This window comes from Notamacropus eugenii, chromosome 3 (assembly GCF_028372415.1).
Source record: "Notamacropus eugenii isolate mMacEug1 chromosome 3, mMacEug1.pri_v2, whole genome shotgun sequence".
Classification (NCBI taxonomy): Eukaryota; Metazoa; Chordata; class Mammalia; order Diprotodontia; family Macropodidae; genus Notamacropus; species Notamacropus eugenii.
Genome location: NC_092874.1, coordinates 215,308,830 through 215,335,704, shown reverse-complemented (window position 1 = coordinate 215,335,704; position 26,875 = coordinate 215,308,830). Strand labels below are relative to the sequence as shown.

At 40.3% G+C, this 26,875-nt stretch overlaps 1 long non-coding RNA gene across 1 annotated transcript; it reads left to right on the top strand.

Annotated features, from left to right (window-relative positions):
• Positions 1 to 654: 654 nt before the first annotated feature.
• On the top strand, positions 655 to 10,024 carry LOC140533943 (uncharacterized). Its single transcript, XR_011977116.1, has 2 exons — positions 655 to 3,512; positions 9,132 to 10,024. It is a non-coding gene; the product is annotated as an uncharacterized lncRNA (long non-coding RNA).
• The last annotated feature ends 16,851 nt before the right edge of the window (positions 10,025 to 26,875 follow it).

Sequence of the window (26,875 nt, the reverse complement as noted above, 5' to 3'; positions counted from 1 at the left end):
ATATATATATATATATATATATATATATATATATATATACAGATTTATATGATTAGCTTCCAAAATTTATCTCTCTCGTGAAAATTCAGGCTTTGAACATGGTTTAGTAATAAGTTCTTAAATTTGGATTTTACACATAATTTTGTAAGGAAATGTATGAACTTTTGTAAAGTACATGGATATATTTCCTCATGATTGTATTTCCTCATTATTCCACCATTATCAATATCTGTCTGATAATTTTAAAAGGCAGAAGAGCTCATTTTATGATTGAACTCTCAAAAAAAATTTTAAAAAAGATTCTTGGGGCAGCGAGGTGGTACAGTGAATAGAGCACCAGTCCTGGAATCAGGAGGATCTGAGTTCAAATCTGGCCTCCAACACTTGACACTTACTAACTGTGTGGCCTTGGGCAGTTCACTTAACCCCAATTGCCTTGCCTTCCCTCCTCCTCCAAAAAGAAAGATTCTTATATCAGGTACAAGATTTAGGTAAGGAGAGAAAAAACAAATCATATATAAACTGAAATTTTCTAAAGTTTCAAAATTGGAAAACTAAATGTAAGTAGTTGAACTAAATTATACTAATTCAGAATTATCTAGGAACTTCTAAATTCAGACCCAGAGAAGCAGAACCCCTTTAGAATTGTCCTGAGAATAAAGCCCATTATTCAAGAAAAGATATCTAGGAATCAGATAATTACACGAGACATCTGGGAGTCAAAAACTGCTCATTAAATAGATATTGAGAATGGGTTACTCAGGTACAAGGAGACTTGAGGTTAGTTAACATTGGTAATAATTATTGTATTATTTTGCATGATTTATGTTTAAGTTTTCTTGGTTACCTTGGTGACATGCACATCTTCCTTCTCAAAACTAGTCCATTGTAAGTCCTCTGAGCAGTTTGATCTATACTTGACTTAATATAATTGAGCAATTATGGGAACTGTGAGAACAGCTTTATTGTACTGTTTGAATCTAGTCCTGTGTGGCTGGGAAATTGGACCATCTTGACGTGCCTTTAGCCATGAACCTATATATTAAGCTGATCAGAGACTGATCCAAAGATTGATACAAAGAGTTTTCTCTCAATTGTCAATCCATATGTTTTCTAAGGGCCCCTACTAGATCCTTCTGACTACTACCATAGCTGCCAACTTGTGGGTATGGATCCTGGATCATCTGAGGATGGCCACTATTCCAAGTAGATGTCTGAACCCACTGGAGGCCTTACCCTTTGGCTCCATAAAGGCCTGAAGAAGACATCTGATGCAGACTGCTTTCCCAAGAGTCTAGACTAGGTCTACAAGAAGAAGGGCTCCCTCCCCATTTGATCCCTTATATGCCCAAAGCTGTTTGCCTATATCTTTTGGTAGCTCTAGCTTTTGTTTTAAACTTACTTTAGCTGTACTATTCTTCTATTATGACCTTCACTTCCCCACCCTGGCCTTCCCTTTCTGCCTGCTCCTTCTGTTTGTTTCCAGTTCAATCCCTGAGTAAAAATGAGGTTTTCCCCATACCCTCCTTGGTCTGCAAGGTGGTACTTTCAGTGCCCCTTTGACCAAAAGGGTGGGAATGTGAGACCTGCATAAACCCCTCTGATTGGACCAGCCAATCAGAAAAAGACATTTTTCTGAGTTAACATACTAACAGTGCCTTGTTTTACTCTTTAGTCTGGAATTATAAAATGTGTAGAAATGTATGTAAACTACTTAAGACTCACTGTAAAGATATTCTTATTGTTTAAATGGATTCTGAGAGTAATAGTACTCATTCTATGAGTGAACATAAGGTTCTCTTGCTGTGTCAGAAATCACCAGACTCGATGAAGCTAACTAGGAGCATTCTTGAAGGCACCTTGAACTGTACACTATCTTGATTAATGGCATTTCTCTTACCTTGTTGTGTTATGGTCCTCTCTTGTTAGGACATTCTCATATTTTATGACATTTTCTTGTTTATGGCTGACGGAAACCAGACATCCTGGGGGAAACTATAATTTTGGCTGACACAAGTATCCTGAATCAGAAGGGAGAAGGGAACACTTCCTTACTCTATGGATATATAATCTCCTTAAACTAATTTTTCCTTGAGTCTCAGTTTCACTGAGACTCCCATACATTATGTTTCTGCTGACTTATAGAGAATAAATACCACATATATGAGTTAATATTTTTTGTTTCTTTTTAGACCAAACACTGAAGGTTGACACTACCTAACTTTATTCTTTATTTTTTTCACAGACTGGGGAATTTATAGATAGAAAGCATAGTCACTTAGTCTCTCAATTTTCTAAGCAAGTCTAAGACAACAAAGTGCTGACCTATATATCACAGGAAATTTCTTCAGCAGTTCCTTATGTAATTAAATCACAAGTCCAGTCCTTATCCTATTTTTAATTGCTTTTTAAAAAAAGGTACATGTTCTTGTGTCTGTAATTGTATAATTTTGTGTGTGTGTCTCAAGCAATAAGCAGACTTCACTTAATCTCAAAACAGAGGTAATTTTAAAGACATCAAGCTAGAAGACAAATCAAACAGAAAACAGTTGCAGTTATGTTCCTGAAGTCAAACAAGTCTAGAATATATCTTGCATGTACCTTGTTTTGGAGTACATAACCAATAAAAGGATGAAAGATAAGTTTAAAATTTTCAGTCTCAATGAGACCTACATTCCAGTTAGAAAGTTTAAAAAAGGGGACTTTTCTTCCATCTAGTCTGCTAGTCTACAGTCTAGTCTACAGGATCAGGACAAATTCATCATCCTTTTTCCTTTGTTGAAGAAGCTATGGAAAAGGTTTGAAAATATGGTAACTGTCTTCTGTATATGGATACCTTTATCCATTTGATTCACTGTGGTGGGAAAACACTTTATTATTATTATTAATTATATCTATTAAAATAACTTCATGTGGCTAGAAATTGCCTAACCCAAAGGTTACAGTAGAGGTCTGACTGACTTCAGAGATGCTTCAAGGAAGCTAGATGACTGCAAGGAATACTTGGTTGTCGGGGACTGAGGCCCCCCACCTGTACCTCCTCTAACCTGCTTGCTTTCGTCCCGCCTGAGAAGAAAAACCGCACCCCACGATCCCGTGGAGAGATAAGAGAAGGGACTGCCTGAGGCTATGCAAACATACCAATGCGGGACCTGGTGAAGCAGTAGATGTTATGTAAACACAGATAGCCAAAGTACGATGTCCTAAGATAGAGCTGGCCCACCACGGAATTTGCTTGGAATCTCTTTGTCTTTTCTCTATATAAGTTTGCAACCCTGATAATAAAATCAGACCTTGCTTACCACCCCTTTGGTCTCACTCCTCTTTTCACCCATCCCCTTCAGGTAGGCGTTCTCCTCGATCCCCCCACTCATACTGGCCCTGCAGGTCAGGGCAAGTGGCGCCCAGACGTGGGGCTCGAGGTCCGGACTTCTGCCAGGCGGACCAACATTGAGAGACGATTCGTCGCGACCCCTTCCTTCTCATCGCTCATGAAGAGCCCCTGCGTTTTGGTAAGTTGAGTTTCGTCCGCCTCATTCTAATCATGGGTTCCAACCTTTCCAAGGAACAGGTCTTTATCCATGACCTTAAGCATGCCCTTAAGGATAGAGGAGTTAAGGTTAAGAAAAAGGACTTAGTGAACTTCTTTCTTTTTGTTGATGAGGTCTGTCCCTGGTTTATTGTTAATGGGCCGGACATCCATCCGGGCAAGTGGCAAAAGGTTGGGAGAGAGCTTAATAAGAAATTGCAAACTGAGGGCCCGGAGGCCGTCCCCCCTTCTGTCTTTTCCTATTGGGGAATCATTAGAGACATAGTGGAATCCGCCTCCAGAGATCCGGGTGAGCGACAGCTCCTTTCGGTGGCAGAATTTTGCTTGCGCCCTTTGTCACGGGCCGCCTCTGTTAAGTCACTAGAGCGCCCCTTACCACGGGCGGCTCCTGTAAAATCACTACCTTCAATAGCCAAAAGTCCCCCAAGGCCCCCGTCCGTGGTCATTGATATTCCGCCAGAGCCACCAAAGCCCATTTATCCTCCCCTCCCTACAGGGCCCCGCCCTACAACCGAGTCCCTAACTTTCCCTATTATTACTAAACACAAGACCCCTCCCTTAAAGAATCCTGACCCTGATACGTTAGATCCTGGGGATGAAGCGGAACTTGAGGATGAGGCCGCCCGATATAATGATCCCGATTGGCCTGCTCTTCAACATTTGCTTCCTCCTTACTTATCCCAAACCTGCGCCCCTGTACTTTTGCCCCCTGTTCCCACTCCCTCGGTCCTTACCAATGCTAGACACCAACTTTCCACCCAGGTTAAGGAGCTCCGAGAAGTCTTAGACCTACAAAAGCAATATGTACAGCTCTCCTCGGAGTTGAGTTCCCTGCAGCACTCCCTCCAGAGCTCAGTCATTCTTTCTCCCAGTAAGCCTCAGTCGACCAAGGACCCGTCCAACAGGACTGGCGCTAAGACTAAAAACTCAAAAGAAGCGCAGCCCATGATGTTCCCCGTTATAACTCGGTCCCGCCGACTTGGGCCCCCACAAACCCCTGGGGCGGGTGAACTTACAGACTCCTCCGCGAGTGAGGGAGAGGAGGAGGAAGAGGAAAAGAATAAGGAGGAGGAGGAGGAGGAAGAGGAGGGAGAAGAAGGGCAGAGCAGTAGGAAGGCGGAACGGGAATGGCCGGAATACCGAAAATTGCATTTCAAGGGGCTTAAAGATCTCAATGCCGCTGTTAAGGCATATGGCCCCAATGCCCCTTTCACCCTCTCCGCCCTTGAGGCCATGTCCCGTGGAGGGTATCTTTTGCCGGCGGAGTGGCTCCGCGTGGTTCGAGCTGTTCTCTCACGGGGACAATTTTTGACGTGGAAAGCCGACTTCTATGATCGTTGTCAATCCACGGCAAAGAGCAATGGGAAGTCCCCCAACTCCCCCGCTTCAAAATGGACCTATGAAAAGCTGAGTGGTCAAGGCAAATATGCAGGTGAGGCCAAGCAACGCCGCCTTCCCATAGGTCTCTTGGCGCAAACCGCCAACGCGGCATTTGCCGCCTGGCGCGCTTTACCAACCCCTGGTTCTCCTCTTGCCCCGCTTAATAAAATAATACAAGGGACTCAGGAGGACTTTTCTGAATACGTTAGCAGGCTCCTGGAGGCCACCGAGCGGACCCTCGGTCAGGAGGCCTCTAAGGATCAGCTTGTGAGGCGTCTGGCATATGAGAACTCCAATACTGCTTGTCGCTCTGCCTTGCGCGGGAAATGGAGGGATAAAACCCTAGAGGAGATGATCCGCCTCTGCAGAGACATAGATCCTTTTACTACGAAAATATCCCAGGCTGTACATTTAGCTGTCGGGGCGGCTCTCCAGCCGGGGGACTCCCAGAAGGAGTGTTTCCGCTGTGGGCAACCCGGTCACTTTGCCCGGCAGTGCCCCAGCTCGCCAGATACCCCCCCTCCTCCAACCCAAAATAGGGGTTCTCAACCTTCCACCCTCTGCCCCAGATGCAGGAAAGGGAAGCACTGGGCGAACACTTGTCGCTCCGCGACAGATGTCAATGGCCACCCCCTGCAGGGAAACGGCCGGAGGGGCCAGCCCCGGGCCCCCCAGCCGATCCCCGTCCCGCGGGCCTCGGGGACCAGCCCGCCCACACCCAACTCTACAGAGCCACTTCAGGAAGCGCAGGGGTGGACCTGTGTGCCGCCTCCACCACAATATTGACCCCTGAAGGTGGGGTGCATATAATTTCTACAGGCATCTTTGGCCCCCCGCCCCCCAATTTTTATTTTTTTATTCTTGGTCGTGCTTCCACTACTATTAATGGCCTTCTAATCCACCCCTCCATTGTTGACGGTGATTATATGGGGGAAATCCAGATACTTGCTTCAACCCTACAGGGACCCCTCACTGTCTATCAGGGGCAACGCCTTGCACAGGCTCTCCCGCTCCCCCTACAAACCCCATACCCTGCCCTCACCACCGTTAGAGGCCACTCCAAGCCCGGGTCCTCAGACATCTATTGGGTTCAGGCCATTTCCCAGGACCGCCCCATGCTTATGCTTACCATTCAAGGCAGATCTTTTGAAGGAATATTAGATTCCGGAGCTGACTCAACTGTTATTTCAAAAGATAGCTGGCCGCCTTCTTGGCCCCTTCAACCATCCATGACGCACTTACAGGGCATAGGCCAGTCCCATTATACTCTACAGAGTTCCCAATGGTTGCCCTGGCAAGACAAGGAGGGAAATAAAGGGACTGTCCGGCCTTTTGTGGTCCCCGGCCTACCTGTCAACTTATGGGGAAGGGATATTCTTTCTCAGATGGGGATAATTATGGGCAGTCCAAATACAGTTGTAACCCGTCAGATGGTCTCCCAGGGATTTCTCCCAGGGAAAAGGCTAGGCAAAAGAGGGCAAGGACAACCGTCCCCAATTGTTGCTGAAGGGAGGAAAGGGCGAGCAGGCCTTGGCTTTGAAGGCCCAGATAATCAGAACCATTTTTTCGTGAGGGCCACGGGTCCTCCTGCACTCCAGGCAGATAGGATCTCGTGGAAAAATGACCTACCCGTCTGGGTAGACCAGTGGCCCTTACCCAAGATAAAGCTGGAAGCAGCGTTCGCTTTAGTGCAGGAGCAATTAGCTGCAGGGCACATAGAACCGTCCACATCCCCGTGGAACACGCCCATTTTTGTTATCCAGAAAAGGTCAGGTAACTGGCGGCTCTTACATGATTTGCGGGCCGTCAATAAAACTATGGTTCCTATGGGGGCCCTTCAACCTGGGCTCCCCTCTCCTGTAGCCATACCACAAGGTTTCTCTAAGATTACAATTGACCTTAAGGATTGCTTCTTTTCCATTCCCCTCCACCCCTCCGATTGCCAGCGCTTCGCTTTTAGTGTTCCTATTACCAATTGTGTGGGCCCTTCCCCGCGTTTTCAGTGGAAAGTCTTGCCACAAGGCATGGCTAATAGCCCTACGCTGTGCCAAAAATATGTAGCACAAACAATTGACCCTTTTCGCTTGCAGTATCCCAAGCTTTATATCATCCATTATATGGACGATATCCTCCTTGCAGGTTCAGATGATGAGGAATTGACCCAGGTATCACAGGAGCTCATTAGGGCATTGGAAAATCGGGGCCTTAAAATTTCCCCCGATAAAATACAAACCTACCCCCCGCAGCTCTTCTTGGGGTTTGAACTTTTAACTAATCGCATTCTCTCCCAGAAGGTTCGCTTGCGAGTAAGTCACCTTTGTTCCCTTAATGATTTCCAAAAGCTTCTGGGAGAATTGAATTGGCTTAGGCCTTATCTTAAGCTCACTACGGGGGAATTGAGACCCTTGTTTGATATTCTAAAAGGAGACTCCGACCCAAATTCACCCCGTTCTCTCACGCCGGAGGCCCGTAAGGCCCTTGCCTTAATTGAGCAAGCTATTCATGATCAACATATTGGGTATTACGCTCCTCTAAAACCTCTTTGGCTCTTAATTTTTTCTACCGCTTTTTCCCCCACTGGATTATTGTGGCAGGAGCATCCGTTGTTTTGGATTCATATGCCAGCCACACCTACAAAGATCCTCCCCTCCTACCCGCATTTAACGGCTGGCCTCCTGCGCCTAGGGCGAGAGGCAGCCCTTCGGCTTTTTGGTCGGGAACCAGATCATATTGTCTGCCCCTACACCGCTTCACAGATTCAATGGCTGCTTCAGAATGATGACGATTGGGCAGTTAACTGCATTTCCTACCCAGGGATTATAGACAATCATTATCCCTCAGACAAGCTTGTCCAGTTCTTTCAGAAAACACCTGTTGTCTTCCCAAGGATTACCAAGGCGGAGCCCATCAGAGGCGCCCATTTGGCGTTCACTGATGGATCCGCCACAGGGAAGGCAGCCTTGAGTGTTGATGGAAAGGCCACCTCTTTTGACACACCCTTCATCTCTGCGCAGCTGGTGGAACTTGCAGCGGTCATCAAGGTTTTTGAATCTGTTCCGGGTCCTCTCAATATTTATACTGATAGCTCCTACATTGCACATTCGGTCCCTCTATTGGAAACTGTCCCGTATATTCGTCCCTCCACTAATGCGTCTCCTCTTTTTGCCACTCTTCAGCTTCTAATCCTCTCCCGCAAGCACCCCTTTTTCATTGGACATATTCGTGCCCACTCCGACCTCCCCGGTCCCCTTTCTGAAGGGAATGATCAGGTTGATCAGGCAACTCATCGCATTTTACTTGCTCTGTCTACCTCTCCTGTTGCTGCTGCCACGCAAGCCCATAAGCTGCATCACCTTAATGCCCATACGCTTCGTCTCAAGTTCCCTATCACCCGGGAACAAGCCAGACAGATCGTGAAACAGTGCCCTGGCTGCCTGACTCTTCTCCCTGAACCTCATACTGGCATCAATCCCCGAGGTCTCATTCCCGGGGAGCTTTGGCAAATGGATGTCACTCATTACCTCCCTTTTGGTCGGCTTAAATATATTCATGTGTCCATTGATACCTTCAGTGGTTTTATCTTTGCCACCTTGCAACCTGGAGAGGCCACCAAGCATGTCATTAATCACCTCATTAGTGCCTTGGCAGTCCTCCCGCAGCCCAAAATTCTTAAGACAGATAATGGCCCCGGCTACACTAGCTCTTCTTTCAGATCCTTTTGTACACAACTACATATTAAGCATGTAACTGGCATACCCTATAATCCTCAGGGGCAAGGAATTGTGGAAAGGGCCCATCAAACATTGAAAAACATGGTCCTGAAATTACAGTCAGGGGGGGAAGTTCTTTATCCCAGAGCTGGCAATGCCAAAACGTTGCTCAATCACGCCCTTTTTGTTTTAAATTTTCTCACCCTTGACGCTGCGGCAAAGAGTGCAGCAGACCGCCTTTGGCATTCCTCTACGGCCCAAACCTACGCTCAGGCAAAATGGAAAGATCCCCTTCTTGGCAAATGGCAGGGCCCTGATCCTGTGTTAATCTGGGGCAAAGGCCATGCTTGTATTTATGATTCAAAGTGCCAAAATGCTAGATGGTTGCCTGAAAGGCTGATCAAGTTGATGGACAAGCCAGATGCTTACAATACCGTCCAGGGGACTACACCTCCCTGAGACACATCTGTTTTTCTTTTCCTGTTTTTCAGGAGATGACGCAAAGAACTTTTCGAAAATCCCCTCTGGAGTGGCTTGAATGGAGTCCTCCCATATCTCCTCCCTCTCCTTGGACCCTTGATTGGTCTCCTCCTACTTCTTTCTTTTGGGCCCTGGGCTTTTAGTAGACTAACCTCTTTCATTAAAACGCAGATTGAGGCTTCTCTTAAAAGCCCTATCAATATCCATTATCATCGCCTGGCACTTCTGGAGAACCCTGCAGACAACGAGGAGGACGGACTTCAGTTCTCCAAGCTTGTGCAGTCAGAGTCCCGTTGCATGCGGTGGTGGAAGGCCTTTAGGGAATAAACACGGAGCGGCAGCTGTGAGAGTGCCCATGACGGGAATATTGAGGCCCCATATATCAGGATCATAGGCGCGGCTGCAGTTGTTCCCTATGACGGGAGTAGAGCAAGGCCGTGGCTGTTCGGCCACGTAGATCCCCTTGCTTAGCCTAAGACAGGGTCATCTGCCGAAAAAGCGCTCTGAATATGGAAACCAGCCTCATAGCCTAAGACAGGCCTCTCACCCGCCCGCATATTTTAATTTCAGTCCGCCCGCATGTTTTAATTTTAGTCAAAAGGGGGACATGTCGGGGACTGAGGCCCCCCACCTGTACCTCCTCTAACCTGCTTGCTTTCGTCCCGCCTGAGAAGAAAAACCGCACCCCACGATCCCGTGGAGAGATAAGAGAAGGGACTGCCTGAGGCTATGCAAACATACCAATGCGGGACCTGGTGAAGCAGTAGATGTTATGTAAACACAGATAGCCAAAGTACGATGTCCTAAGATAGAGCTGGCCCACCACGGAATTTGCTTGGAATCTCTTTGTCTTTTCGCTATATAAGTTTGCAACCCTGATAATAAAATCAGACCTTGCTTACCACCCCTTTGGTCTCACTCCTCTTTTCACCCATCCCCTTCAGGTAGGCGTTCTCCTCGATCCCCCCACTCATACTGGCCCTGCAGGTCAGGGCACTTGGTGATTTAGGTTTGAAAAGAAAGTCATTCTTCTAATGGAGAAGGGAGCTGAAAAAAATCCAGGACTCCACAAGGGAGAAAATGTCTCCCTCATGTAACATTAACAGCTAAGCCTACTGATATGGACATTTTCAAGGATTCTTCGATAGGTACTGATACCAATGATATTTACCAACACAGAAATAATTTGATCATTGGTTTATTATATGCCCAGAGAATATATTGTAGAAATATGGCTTATTAGTTCACAATGTAGATACTCATAGAAATTAATGAGTCAATGACAATAGAAGTCTATGTGGAGCAATGCTGACTTTCATTTTTGATCTTGCTAGCCACCTTTCTTTGTGGTGGATAAGAGAATGAAGAATTCATTATTCTAGAGAAATGAAAGGTTTGAACAATGGTATCTAAATGGCCACTAATTACTAAAAGGAGTTTTCATAACTCTTATATAATCACCATTAAAAGCTGCAACAAAGAGAAACTGATGTTCAGCGTTTCCCAGCATGTTTGATTCATTTAACAAGGCTAACAGTTGCCAATAAATTGAGATCCTAAAATCCATCGATGGCCAGAGATACATACAAACCAGACTTTTATACAGTTGGTAAAGGTGTAGAGTGGGTTTGCATTTAGCCTGATTTACAGGAAGGGATTTTTAGAACCCATAAAAAACAGGAAAAGAGCAGAATTAATCATCATTCTCCAAAAAATCCAATGTTAAGCAACCCATGACTTATAGTCATCTTATGACTCTAGAGCTTCATCCCCTTCCTACCCACATCCAGGGTAAGACTCCAAGCTGTAGCCTAGAAAAATAGGGAAATAATACTATTTTAAAGAAGTCAAACCATCTTATAGAATTTAATATTAAACACTCAAACTATCTTTTAAATCAAACTAACCCATAAGTACTGATTCCAGGTATTAAAGCTAATTAATTATTAATGTATGAATAATTAATAAATAATACAGAAATTTCAAAAGTTATGTCAGCAAGAAAGATATAATTGGAATTTACTGCTGCCAAAAAGGAAAGGAAAGATTTACATTTCAATGGTAAATTTGTAAAATTTATAGCAGGCAAATGGAGAAAAAATTTATATCAGGTCAGGTTGCAAATTGATCAACAAAACTTAGAGAGTTTATTTTGGAATTTGCAACTAGCTGTGTAATACTTATCACAAAGCTGAGGCAGAAAGTCTTTTTTCCCTAACCAGTTAAATTATTAGAGTTCTCAGCTAAATTCTATACTATAACCAAAACCTCAGCCAGTTATGTGATTCTCCTCACAAATAAAATGGCTGTACTGGAGTGAACAGAAAGAAAATTTAAAACTCATGTCATTATTTTGCTTGCTAGTGCTACCTGCTACCTGCACATATAAATTATAAAAAAATCATTCACTCAGTAAACATTTATTAAACTCCTATTATTTTCTAAGCACTGAGGAATACAAAAAGAATCAAAAGACACTTCCTGCCCTCAAGGAACTTACAGTCTAATGGGGGGAACAACATGAAAGCAAATATATAAAAAGCAGGCTACATAATGATAAATAGGAACCAAGTAACAGAATGAAAGCACTTAAATTAAGAGGAGCTGGGCAAGGCTTCCTGTAGGTGGTGGGATTTTAGCTGGAACTTTAAGAAAGACACAGAAGTCAATAGATAAAATTGAGGAGGGAAAACATTTCATAAATGGGGGAAAACCAATCATGTAGTCACAGGATATCAAAAGCAAGGGTCAGGATTAACCAGGTGGGGAAATTTTCTTTTCAGAAAGGAAATAGCACAATGGTGAAATAGTCAAAAGGATTTTACCTTAGGCCATGCCAAGGTCATCCCCAAAACTTTTTCCAGGTACAGCTATCCACTTTTAGCATTTCTCAGACTACAGCCCATGTGATTTTCTATTACTGACTTCATAACAATTCAGACAACTTATCCTTGTAATCAAAATTCAAAACAATAGCAAATTATAGTCCCAAGAATTTTTACCTCAATAGCAAAATTTAAATAACTATGACTTAGGACTTGAATATCTTTACTTAAATTTCCCTAAGTCTTAACATTTCACTTATCCTTTACTTTTAAATAAAAAGTTACCATGTTGTGGAGCTTCAGAAATACAGCAAATATCTGACAGTTGACTCATCATTAATACGTTGAAGCTACATCTTTACACTACCCTATACATTCATAATTGCCAAAAAATTTCAAATGAAAATTTGCTCTTATAGTAAAAATTATTATTATCTGGTTTATAATATGCCTCATTAAATATTTAACAGTTTTCAAATATCTATTTTTTATCACATTCTTTTAAATGTTCAGTTCATAATCTAATAGCATCCAGATTAAAAAAGAAGTTTTGGTATTTTAAATCCACTTTAGAGTTATCAGGAATGGAAAAATTATATTTAATTAAATAAATAATTGAGACTTCAGGGAGCCAAGATGGTGGAGTAAGCAGTAAGCCACTCTCACTCTCCCTTATTGATCTTGAAAAACTCAGAAAACACTTAGGAAAAATCCTGGAACAGTGGAGCCAGCAAAAAGATGAAGTGCAGCACTTTTTAACCTAATGAGGCTAAGTGGATTAATGGGAAAGGTCCCTTTTGCTGCAGCTGAAGGAGATCAGTATAGGAGGGGAGGTGGCGCGAGGCCAAATACCACCTCAGCAAACCAGAGAAGGATTCTGAGCCCCAAGGTGGTGGAGCAGGCAAACACCAATGCCAGGAGCCCTCCCCCACGTTTCTTCACACAGACAGGGGAACTGGCAGATGCCAGCTTGGAGAACTACCACTTGTGCAGTGAACTAGTATCCTCCATCCAGCTGAGCCTTCCCATGCTCTGGCACAGCACAAGGTAAGGAGTCAACCTCCAGTGACCAGACCACTTCCACCCTCATACCTCATCCAGTAAGCTTCAGTAACCCAAGGGAAATTCAGTAAAACCCCACCTGGCATCTGTACATACCAGCACCACCACCACCTCCAATACAGTACTAGCTAAGCTACAGCTTATACAGCCTTGAGTTGCCAGAACCTGAGGCCACAACACAAAAAATCAGTAAACAGGCCCTAGCCCCCAGCACAAGAAGCATGGAACAGTATCCTCTGTTCTCTAGAAGCAGAAATCAACTTTCAAAGTCATAAAAAAGGCAAACACCACGAGAAAGAAGCCACACAGAAATACAAAGGCCATAGATTCTTTTTATGGGGACAGGAAAGATCAAAACACAAATTCAGAAGAAGACAGCATTGTCACTATACCCACATCTGAAACCTCAAAGGGGTATATGAACTAGTTTCAAGCCCAAAAAGCCTTCTTAGAAGAGCTCAAGAAGGATTTTAAAAGTCAAATTACAGAGGTAGAAGAAAAATTGAACAATTCCTTTAAAAACACAATTGATAAAATGGTGGGGGGGGGGTACACTAAAAAAACCAACTCCTTAAAAAGTAGAATTGGTCAAAAGGAAAAGGAGGTTCAAAAGCTAAGTGAAGGAAACAATTCGTTAAAAATTAGAATTGAACAATTGGAAGCTAATGACTTTATGAGTCCCCAAGGGTCAGTTTAACAAAACTGAAAGAATGAAAAAATAGAAGGAAACGTAAAATACCTCACTGTAAAAACAATTGACCTGGAAATATAGATCCAAAAGAGATAATTTAAGAATTATTGGTCTACCTGAAAGCCATGATGAAAAAAAAGCCTGGACTGCATCTTATAAGAAATCATCAAGGAAAACTGCCCCAGCGTACTAGAACAAGAGGATAAAATGGTCATCAAAAGAATCCACCAATCACCTCCTGAAAGAGGATGAAAACACCAAAGAATATTATAACCACATTCCAGAATTATCAGATCAAGGAGAGAACACTGCAAACAGCCAGAAAGAAACAGTTTAAATATCATGAAACAACAGTCAGGATCATGCAGGACCTTGCAGCTTCTCCATTAAAAGATCAAAGTGCTTGGCATGTGATATTCCATAATGCAAAGGAGATTGGATTATAACCAAGAAAACTACCCGACAAAATTGAGCATAATCTTTCAGGCAAGGAGATGGACATTCAGTGAAATAGGGAAGTTCCAGCACTTTCTGATAAAAAGATCAGAGCTCAACAGAAAATTTGATCTTCAAATAAAAGACTCAAGAGAGACATAAAAAGGTAAACAGGACAGGAAAGGGGGAAAAACGTCACCATGTTATTCAATAAAGGCAAATTGTTTACATCCCTACATGGGAAGATGATACTTGTAGCTCCTGAGAATTGTATCTTTATTGCTACATTTAAAAGGAATGCACATAGACAGTGGGTCTGGGTAGAAATTAACTGATGTGGTTAAAAAAACCTAATTAAGGTGTGAAAAGGGATTGTAATCAGAGAAAAGGAAAGGAGGAGTCAGAAAAGGGTAAATTGTATCATATGAAGAGGCACAAAAACATATTACATACTGGAGGGAAAGAAAGGAGGGAAATGAGCATTGTTTAAACTTTATTCTCATCAGATTTGGTTCAAGGAGGGAATAACATACTCAGATATAGAAATAAAAGGGGAAAGGGAAAAGAAAAGGGAGGGAGCAGTTGGGAGGGAAGAAAAGACTGATAAAAGGGAGGGAAGATTGAGTGAGGAGGGAAAGGGAGAAAGGAGAAATAAAAGCATAAACGGGGATAAACAGGATGGAGAGAAAGACACAGATTGCAACCATAACTGAATGTGAATGGAATGAACTCTCCCATAAAACAGAAGCAGAATGGATTAAAAACCATAATAATACATATATTGTTTACAAGAAGCACATTTGAAACAGAGGGTAAAGATAAAAGACTGGAGTAGAATATATTATGCTTCAGCTGAAGTAAAAAAAGTAGGGGTACCAATCTTAATCTCAGACAAAGCAAAATCAAAAATAGATCTAATTAAAAAGAAATAAGGAAGGAAACTATATCCTGCTAAAAGATACCATAGACTGGTAGACTGTCCAAGTTTCATGGGCATACAACAATGAGGTCAGCACAACAGCTCTATAGACCTTCACTTTGATAGTTGGTCAAATACTTCTTTTCTCCCATACTTTCCTTCAAGCTTCCCAAACACTGAGCTACCTCTGGCAATGTGAATTAGAGATGTGTCTACCCCAAGAATGTGAAGATTCCCCTGGTAGAATGGGCGGATGAGAACAATTTGTTCCAATGGCCATGAGTGCAGCTGAAGCAGGCTCTGTAGAGCACTTAGAGCTTGGTTAGACATTGAAGATGCCAAGGTCATCTGCTGCATCTTGAGCTGTCATCAGTTGTCTTGATTCTGTCCTGCCACTGGACTATGATGACTCTGGAGGACAGAGTGAGGCCTAAAATTTCATGCAACTCTGTCTCACTGAAATTCAACTTATGCACAGATCAAAAGACGTCACTCATAACTTTTTACCATATATATACCTATCTGAAAGTGCTGTGGTGACAGGAAAGCAATGAAGCAGCAGGTATGGATTCACTGGGGGCTGTAGCCACAACCCTACATACAGGTGGCCCAGGCCATGGGGTCATTTATTATTAGAAGCAGTAGTGGGATTTGGTAGCCCCCTGGGTGTCTAAGCAGCCTTTTAAGGATCATACTGCTCATCTCCTGGTACAAGGAAAGGGCTAGAAATGGTACTCTAAAAATTGTCTGCTTACTCAATTCTGGCCTGACTACCCCAGCAGTCAGGAAATTCCACACTGTGGTCAAAAAACACAAAAAAATGTGCAAAAACATCTGCCAAGACAATTCCACTCACCACTGGCACATAGAAAGTACGCATAGTTATAGAAAATACAAAATCCAGTAGACCTGGAAGACAAATAGCTCTCGTTGCAAGAGGACTCAGCAGATATCACATCCAAAGAGCAACTATGAGTGAAACAAGACTGGCAAGTGAAGGCTAGCTCACTGAAGTTGGCACTGGATACACATTTTTCTGGAATGGCCACAGTGACCAGTGCTAAGACAGGCAGCCTCATGAGCCAGACATGGGCCAGGCGGGACTCTGAGCTGAATCTGTTTATTGATCTGAGGGTCAAGGTTTATATACTCTCTTACAAGTAAGCAAGCAGGGTTATTCTCATGAGAACATTTTTAGCCTCCTTATTTTGCTTCTTTATCTTAGTTCCTTTCATGTGACTGTCTCAAGGTCAGGGTCAGGACGTTCTCATCCTTGCATAACAGGAGTGTGATGGTGAGCCAATATCCTGAGAAAGTCAGCCCTAATGCTAGTACAAGTCTCAAGTAAAACCTGGACAGTACATCACATTCTAGACTCCATCAGTACTGGTCCTCTACACACCATGTAGCTCATATAGATTTTGAAATCAAAACTAATCTAGTCATAGTATGCTTGCCAAAAGGAGTGAACTACAGGCTCATGACAATGCAATTGCAGGAAAACATGCCACCATCATCAGTACCTATGCTCCCACCATGATGAACCCTGATGAGATCAAAGAAAAATTTTATGAAGACCTAGAGACCCTTATCATCAACGTGCCAAAAGAGGACAAGTTTTAATTCTGGGTGACTTTAATGCTAGAGTAGGCTCAGACTACCAGAGTTGGCAGGGGGTCCTAGGGAGGAATTGAGTTGGAAACAGTAACAGCAATGGTCATTTACTACTGAAGACTTGTGCATCTCATGACCTTCTCATCACCAACACTGTCTTCTATTTACCTAAACACAGTAAAACTTCATGGATCTTAGTGGGCTTCGTGATTGTAAGGAGAAGAGACAAGAAGACAATGTATGGTGCCAATTGCTGTTCTGACCATAGACTTATTCTTTCCAAGCTAAATATTTGCATTCAACAAAAGCAGTACCCCCAAGGCAAAATTATTATTGGAAGAATTAATGTCAACAAATTAGAACTCTTCTCCCTGTGGAACAGTTGGTGGCTAACTTGGAAGGAAAGTTGAGCCAACACACAGTTGGCAACAATAGAGCAGAAAAGGAGTGGGCAGGTTAACCCTTGATTACCCTCCACCTGGTTTAACCTGTCTGTTGAAACAGTTTACCTGGGTGTGGCCATTTCTTGGGGCTAACAGGTGACAGTTGGGTGGAAGGGGTAGACACCACAGATGGAAAGCAATCCCAAAAATGGTTCAGCAGCCATCACACCAGAGATACCCATCCTCCCTGAACACACCCTACATCACAGCATCTACCTAAAACCATCAGCAAGTATTTTATGTAATGGAGATAAGCTAGAAGCATTTCCTCTAAAGTCAGGGGTGAAACAAGGATGTCCATTATCATCACTGTTATTCAGTACTAGAATACTAGAAATATTAGCTTTAGCAATAAGAGAAGAAAAAGAAATTGAAGGAATTATAATAGACAAAGAAGAAACAAAGCTATAACTGTTTACAGACGACATGGTGATATACTTAGAGAATCCTAGAGAATCAAGTTAAAAAAAAAAACTACTTGAAATAATGAACAACTTTAGCAAGGTTGCAGGATATAACATAAACCCACATAAATCATCAGCATTTCTGTATATTACTAACAAAGCCCAAGAGCAAGAGATAGAAAGAGAAATTCTTTTTCAAGTTACTGTAGACATTATAAAATATATGGGAGTCTACCTACCAAAACACACCCAGGAACTATATGAACGCAATTACAAAATGCTTTTCACACAAATAAATTCAGATCTAAATAATTTGAAAAACATCGGTTGCTTCTGGGTAGACTGAGCTAATACAATAAAAATGACAATCCTACTTAAGTTAATTTACTTATTCAGTTACATACCATTCAAATGACCAAAAATTATTTTATTGAGCTACAAAAAATTAATAACAAAATTCATCTGGAATAACAAAAGGTCTAGAATATCAAGGGAATTATTGAAAAGAAACACCATGGAAGGTGGCCTAGCTATACCAGATCTTAAATTGTATTATAAAGCGTCAATCATCTAAAGTACTTGGTACTGGCTAAGAAGCAGAGTGGTGGATCAGTTAGACACAGTAGTCAATGACTATAGTAATCTACTGTTTAATAAACCCCAAGACCCCAGCTTCTGGGATAAGAACTCACTATTTGACAAAAACTTCTGGGAAAACAGGAAAATAGTATGACAGAAACTGGGCAAAGACCAACATCTTACACTGCATACCAAAATAAAGTCCAAATGGGTACACCATTTAGATATAACGGCTGATATTAAAAGCAAGTTAGGAGAGCAAGGAATAGTTTACCTGTCAGATCTATGGAGATGGGAAGAATTTATGACCAAATAAGAGATGGAGAACACTATGAAATACAAATGGATAATTTGATTACATTAAATTGAAGTTTTGCTCAAATGAAATCAATACAACCAAGATTAGGAGGAAAAGTAGAAAACTGAGAAGCAGTCTTTGTAGCAGTGTGTCTGACAAAGGCATCATTTCTCAAATATTTAGAAAACTGAGTCAAATTTATAAGAATGCAAGTCATTCCCCAATTGATAAATGGTCAAAGAATATGAATAAGCAGTTTTCAGAGGAAGAAATTAAAGCTATCTATAGTCATTAAAAGTGCTCTAAATCACTACTGATTAGAGAAATGTAAGTCAAAACAACTTAGTACCACATCACACCTATCAGATTGGCTTACATGACAAAAAAGGAAAATTATAAATGTTGGAGAAGATATGGGAAGATTGGAACTCTAACGGATTCTTGGTGGAGTTGTGAATTGATCCAACCATTCTGCAGAGCAATTTGGAACTATACCAAAAGGGCTATAAAATTGTGCATGTCCTTTGACCCAACAATACTTCTTCTAGGACTGTATTGAGAAGAGATCATAAAAATGGGAAAAGGAACCACATGTACAAAAGTATTTATAGCAGCTTTTTGTGGTGGCCAAGAACTTGAAAGTGAGGGAGTGCCCATCTTTGAGAAATGGCTGAACAAGTTCTGGTATATGGAATGGAATACATGGAAAACTATTGTGCTATAAGAAATGATTAGTAGATGGACTTTAGAAAAACCTGGAAAGACTTATATGAACTGATGCTGTGAGGTGAACAGAGCCAGGAAAACATTGGACACAGTAACAGCCATATTGTGTGATGACTAACTTTGATGGTCTTATTTCTTCTCAACAATGCAAGGACATAAAACTACTCCAAATGATACACTGAGGAAAATTTCATCCACATCCAGAGAAAGAAATATGGAGTCTGAGTGCAGATTAAAGCATACTATTTGCTCTGTTTTGTTTTGTTTTTTCTTTGTCATGGCTCCACCCATTCATTCTAATTCTTCTATATAATGTGAGTAACATGAAAATATGCTTAATGAAAATATATATGTAGAACCTATATCAAATTTTATGCCATCTTGGGGAGGAGGAAGGGAAAAGGGGAGGAAGGTGGAGAAAATTTCAAATTTATGGAAGTGAATGTTGAAAACTAAAAATAAATTATTTAATTAAAAAAAATAATAATATAATGCTTACCTCATGCCAATCACTGTTTTAAGCACTTTATAATCATTACACTATTTTCATTCTTACAAAAATCTTGAGATGTGGGTACCATTATTGTTTTTCTCTTTATAGATCAGGAAATTGAGGCAAATAGAGAAAACATAACTTGTTTAAGATTACACAGCTAATAAATTCCTGCAACTGTAATATAACTTAAATTTCCCAGCACTTTTCCAGCATTGCTGTTCCCAACAGTTTTATTTAGAAATCTGTTCTGAGTTGGGAGAGCTAAATAGGTTTAGAGGGAGAGGGTCTCTGAACTGAGGGAGTCGCAGGAGATATTTGGTGTTCATAATCTTTTCTCTTTTCATGGTCAAAGAAGGGTTAATAAGAGGTGACTAAAAATTACAAATTGCATACCTGGTTTTTTTTTCTTCACTCTGGGGTAATTTCCAAATTAGCTGCCTTCCTTCATTATACTAAAAATAATAAGGTTATAAATCTTCAGGGGGAAAATATTTAAGTGCCATTGACCTGTAAAAGATTTATAGAAATTAATTCTTATTTTTCCTTAAGATAAATTCTGCAGATCTATTCCCCAAAATTCACTAAGATATTTAGGGAGTGAGTTCCTAGAATTACCTAAAGTCCCCGGAGATCTACCCTACAATCTTAAAGTGATTAAAATTCAAACTCCTTAATGATTAAACCCCAAACCTCCAAAATCTACTAAGACTTTTTTTGAGCAGTCCTACAAACTTTGATTATCTGACTTTATTTGTGTAATTCCAATGTGGACAATGCTAAAATAACAGGCAAAAATGTGCCTTGCTAATTTTCTTTTCTTTTTCTCTTTTCCTATAACCTAATCTCCCACAGAAAGCCGGAAGTGGGAGTTAGTCCTGCTTACTGAGACAATTGTTTCATGTATAAAACTTCACCAATCTTTCCCAGCATTCTAAACTCTTTGACTGCAGTCTTTTGGCAGTTTTTCTGGCTAGCTTCAATTTTCTTTTTAGAAATATTCCAAGATAACAGAATCTACAAACAATACATATATGACTCAAGACAAAGATTTTCCTATATTTTATAAAGACACAAAGAAAAACAAAACAATAAGACAAATACATAGACAGGATACAAAGAAGCAACCCCTTTTAGGGGGAAGTCAACAGAAACCATCACTTAAAGCTGCCTAGCAAAATAATAAGTTCATCTGGGTGTGGCAGGGAATATTAGGAAACACCACCCTGGTCCAGAGAAGGAATTAGGATTACAGGGCACCAAGAAGAGGAAGGACTGGAGCCTTCTGTCAACTCCCAGTAAGTCTTTAAAGGACATTCATTTTTCTAATGTCTGGGTTGATTTTTAAGATGGCAAGACTGACTCAAACTCTTTAACCAGAGCCGGGTTATCCTCAGCTTCTCTTTTAGTTATTTTAAGCTGGCACTTCTTGAAGGTGTCCCACTCTGGACACTTATTTTTCTTTTCTGTCTGATCTAATGATTCTCCTAAAAAGTTAATTTTGTCATCGTCAAATGTACCCCATGTTGGCCAACAATGTTGGGAATTTTCTTTAATTAAATTATGCTAATTATTAAGAAACTTGCAAATATCTGGTCCATGGACTAAATGCATATGCCCTGCTGCTATGTTCTTTGGCAGTTCATTCTCAGATCCTCAGAGAGTTTCCCATATTATAACCAAAGGAAACAAACACAGAAATATGTTTTCCAAAGAAGTCAAGAGACTTGTGTGACTCAGAACCTAGGAACAGAGAATAATACCAGTTTTAACTTCCAGCTCACTCTGATGCTTGCAAAGGAATAACTAGGGCAGGTAATAAAAGAAAATATAAGGCCTATTACAGTAAAAACAACTGGCCTGAAAAACCAATCAAGAAGCAATAACTTAAGAATCATTGCACCACCTGAAAGCCATGACCAAAAAAGAGCCTAGACATTGTATTTTAAGAAATTATAATATAGAGCTGCCCAAATATCTTAGAGCAATAATACAAAGTAGAAACTGAAAGAATTCACTGCTCATTTCCTAAGAAGAAACTCTAAAACGAAAACTCCCAGGAATATTATAGACCGCATCCAGAATTTTGTAGTCAAAGAAAAGCCGTAGCAAGCAGCTAGAAAGATTCAGCCAGGAAGAAAGAATTCAAGCACCAAAAAGCCTTTGTAAATATTACACAAAATTTAGTAGCTTCTGTATTAAAAGAGCAGAGAGCCTGGAATATAATATTCCATAAGGCAAAAGATTTAGGTTTATAACTAATAATAACTTACCAAGAAAAATTGAGTATAATCCTACAAGTGAAAAAATAGATCTTTAATGAAATAGAGGACTTCCAAGCATTCAGAAATGCATAGAAACTTTCAAGTGCAAAAATACAAGTGTCAAGAAAAACGTGAAAAAGTAAAAATGAATAAACAATGATAAGGGACTAAATAAGGACAATCTGTTTATGTTCTAATATGAGAAAATGATACATGTATCCCTTTAAACATTATTGTTAACAGAGGTTATAGAGAAAGTCTAATTGGAGGGGAATGGTTCTGTTACAATTTGATGACTGAGGGTAAGAAGAATAAATGAAGGTAGGGGAGAGCAAAGTTAGAGAAAATATCTCAAAACTGGGGTGCTAAAGTCAAAGTCCACCCAAATTCTAAGGATGTACAAAAATATTTTAACGGTTCTTTTTGTGGTGGCAAAGAACTGGAAAGTGGGGAGGAGGGAAGTAACAGATACCAATCATCTGGGAAATGGGTGAAAAGTTATAACATAACTTTGATGAAATACAATTGTGCTATAAGAAATGATAAAGGGGATGCTTTCATGGAAATATGAGAATATTTGTATAAATTGATGCAATATGAAGTGAGCAGAACCAAAAGAAAAATATATACAATGATAAAAAATATTGTTAAGATTAATAACTTTGAAAGGCTTGGGAACTCTGATTAGCATAATGACCAAGCATGCTTTGTGAGAACTCATTATAAAACATGCTGCCCATTTCTTGATAGAGAGGTAAAGGTATAAGAGTATAGAATGAGACATATTTTTTGGACCCAAGGAACATGGGAATTTGTTTTACTTGACTTTGCATGTTTGTAAGAGCGGCTTTGTTGTTGTTTTTTTTTTTCAGGTAGGGGGAATAGATGAAAGGTATAAAAAGCAGATTTAAACTCTTTTCGATGTAATAATAAGTCATGATTCCAGAAGATTGTAGATGAAGCAGGCTACTCACCTCCTGAAAGAGAAGCAATGAACTTAGAGTGAGACACAGTTTTTTGGACATGCCAAATGACAGAATTTGTTGGACTTGAGCATGCATGTTTTTAATAAGTTTTAATAGATGTCTTCTGTTTCTTATATCATAATAGTTATCCCCAGTACCTTCTCTTTTCCCTTTCCAGAGAACCATCCCATATGATGACATATTTTAAAGAGAAAAAAATCATCACAACTGGTCAAAACATTGAAAAGATACAAAATTATGTGCAATGCATAACCCTGCGTACCTCCCACCTCCACAAAGGGATGAGTTGACCTTTATAATTTTGATCTTTATACTTTTACTTGATCTTTATAATTTTATTACAATTACTTTTCATTATTGGTTGTATGATTATTATTTCCATTTGCATTATTGTGTTGTGTATATTTCTTGGCTCTCCTTACTTCACTCTACATCAGTTCAGTAGATCTTTTTATCCTTGTCTGTATTCATCACATAAGTAATATCCCATTACAACTGTGTAACATAATGTGTTTAGCCATTCCCCCAATGGATGGGCATCTACCTTATTTCCACTACTTTGCTTTCACAAAAAGTGCTACTATATAAATATTTTGGTTCACATGGGGACTTTCATCTTATCAGAGCCCTCATAGGGTTATAAGCCCAGTAATGGAATCTCTGGTTCAAAAAGTATGACTATCTTAGCCATTTTATTTGTGATTCCAATTGCTTTCCAAAATGATTATGCCATTTCATAGCAACACCAATTGTATATTAGTGTGTCTATCATTCTGCACCCCTTCCATTTTTTGGTCATCTTTGTCTATTTGGAGGGTGTGAGGGGAAACTTCAAAGTTATTTTGATTTGTATTATCCTTATAATTAGTGATAAGGTACATTCTTTGATGTGGTTGTGAATATTTCCCAATTCTTTTTTTTTTTTGAGAACTGTTTGCTTATGTCCTTTTTTATATTGAGAATGGCTATTAGCCTTAAGTATATGTTTATCATTTGCTTATATATTCCAGATTCTAAAACTTTATCAGAAAAATGTGATACAAAGATTTCCCCCTCCCCCATTTTTGCCACTTACCTTTTCATCCTAGGTATATTACTTTCCCAGCAAAAAATTTTCAGTTTCATGTAATCTATTTTCCTTTGTAATTGTCTCTATCTCTGTTTTGGATAAAAGTATACACCTTACCCCGTAAGACATATATGACTTGCTTCTTCTCTGATATTTTTTAGATAGTCTAAAATAGTCTTTAATATAAGGTTGTCCATCCATTTGGAATATATTGTGGAATATGGTGAATGGAGTTGACCAGCCAAACTGCTTTATGGTTTTCCCAGCAGTTTTCTATCAAATATGGAGTTTTTCCCAGGTAATTTATGTTTTACACTTCATCAAACTCATTGATTACATTATTTCTGATTCTATCTGTTCTAGTCTGTTTCATTATTCTATCTTTTTCTTAACCAATACAAGATGGTTTTGGTGCTATTAGGAAGTGCTATTCCTCCTTCTTCCCTATTTCTTTTAATCATTTCCCTTGATATTTTAGATTTTTTGTCCTTCCAAATGAATCATGCAATTATTTTTTCAAGTTCCATAAAGTATCCTCCAAGTAATTTGATTAATAAAGTATTAAAAATGTAAATATACTTTAGAAGTATTGTCATTTTTATCATATTAGCACAGCTTAGCTATGAGGACTGGATATTCATCTAGTTATTTAAGTTGTTCTTTGTCTCTTTAGTAACTGAATCACTTTTAAAAAAAATATTTTATTTTATTTTCAGTTCCTAATTCTTCTCCTTTCCCCTCATCCTCTCTTAAAGGTAGCTAGGTGGTACAGTGGATAGAGCACCACTGCAGGAGTCAGGAGGACCTGAGTTCAACTCTCACCTCAAACACTTGACACTCACCAGCTGTGTGACCTTGGCCAAGTCACTTAACCCCAGTTGCCTCATCCTGGGTCATCTCCAGTCATCCTGAGGAATATCTGGTCACTGGATTCAGATGGCTCTGGAGGAGAAGTGAGGCTGGTGACCAGCACAGCCCTCCCTCACACAAAAAACAAACAAACAAAAAAACAAAGTCAAGTGCAAGTCATGTCATTATTTCTCTGATAGCATGGTCTTCTTCAGCAACGAAGAACGAACTCACCCTTTCTTATCATTGAGAAGGCAAGAGAATTAAACCCACTGCAAATATGTATGAACATACAACACAAATTTCCAAATTAGCCACTTCCCTGTGCCCCCAAAAAAGAAAGAAAAAGGAAGAAAGAAAAGAAAATGTGCTTTAATCAGAACTTTGAGTTCATCAGTTCTCTTTCTGGAAGAGGACAGTGTGTTTCACTGTGAGTTTTTTGGAACTATGGTGGGACTTTTTGTTGATCACAGTTACTGAGTACTTCAGAGTTGATTAGCTTTGCAATATTGCTGACACTGTATAAATTATTCTCCTGGTTCTCCCCACTTCGTTCTGTATTGGTTCATACAAGGCTCTCCAGATTGTTTTCTGAAGCCAACCCTTTCATCATTTGCATCACATTCATATACTTTACCTTATGTAGCCATAACCAAATAAAGGAACATTGCCTTAGTTTCCAGTTCTTTGCCACAACAAAAAAGAGCTGTTACAGAGAGCAGAGCCAAGATGGCAGAGTACACTAAGCAACTCAACTGAACTCTTAAAATACTCCCCTTCCAAACAACTCTACAATTCCTCCAAACATGTTTTAGGGTTGGAAAACCCAATAAAAGATCATAGTGAGACATTTCTCCAGTCTTAGAAAACTTAGGATGTTGGAAGAAGAGATCTGTGACACAGAGGTGAGGGCTAACTCAGAGTATGACAGGAGCATCAGCAGTAAGCCTTTGGAGGTGCCCTTGACAAAAGCAGCACAGCTTCAGGAATCCTCAACTTAGAAACAATAAAGGGTTGGAAAATGGCCAGAAAGAGATTAGAGAGGACACTTTACTGGAATTGAGTACAGAGCCTGACTCTACTTGGCAACTCTGTTGCTCATATGCAGTTCTGTATCACAGTTCCAGGATGAGGAGGAGCACTTCTGGTCAGTCTCAAGGAAGCAGGGACCCAGTCATATTTCTAAGGCCCTAATGCTTTTGGTTTCAGGAGAGCAGGGACCTTTGTCACAATTTCAGGCCCAAGAGGAGCTCTAGTGCTTGTGGCTGCAGGGAAGTAAGGTCACAGTTCAAGGATCAAGAGGAAGTCTATCACTTGAAACTACAGGGGAGTAAGGGGCCTTTCTGAGTAACAACTAGGAGGTAGACCACGTTCTGACCAGGTAGTGACCACATCTCTCCCAGGATAATACTTGGAAGCCCCCAAAACTTGCAGATCCCTAGAAAAAGCTCTGAAAACAGTACATGAAAAAGCCTGAAGTTGGAACAATGCCTTCCCACCCACAAGCAAACAGTGTCTAACTTTAGCACAAAAAAATAGAGTAGAAAAATGAGTAAACAACCCAAAATTATTCAACCATAAAAAGCACACCAGTACATAAACTCAGAAGAAGACAACAATGTGAAAGCAACTAAAACCAAAGCCTCAAAGAAAGATACTAATTGTACCCAAGCCCAACAAAAGTTCCTAGAAGAGTTAAAGAGAAAAAAGTAAGAGAGGGGAAAAAACTGAGAGTGATGAAAAAAATTACAAAAAGAGAATTAAGAGCTTAATAAGAGGCACAGAAAAATACTGAAGAAAATAATGCCTTAAAAAAACAGAATTGGACAAATGGTAAAGGAGTCACAAAATTTCACTGAAGAAAAGAACTCTTTAAAAAGCAAAACTGGCCAAATGGAAAAAGAGGAACAAAAACTCACTGAAGAAAATAATTTCATAAAAATTAGAATTGAGCAAGGGGAAGCTAATGACTCCATAAAATGTCAAGAAACTATAAAAGAAATTTAAAAGAATGGGAAAAAATGGAGAAAATGTGAAATATCTCATCAGAAAAACTGGTGACCTAGAAAAAAGATTACCTGAAAGTCATGACCAAAGA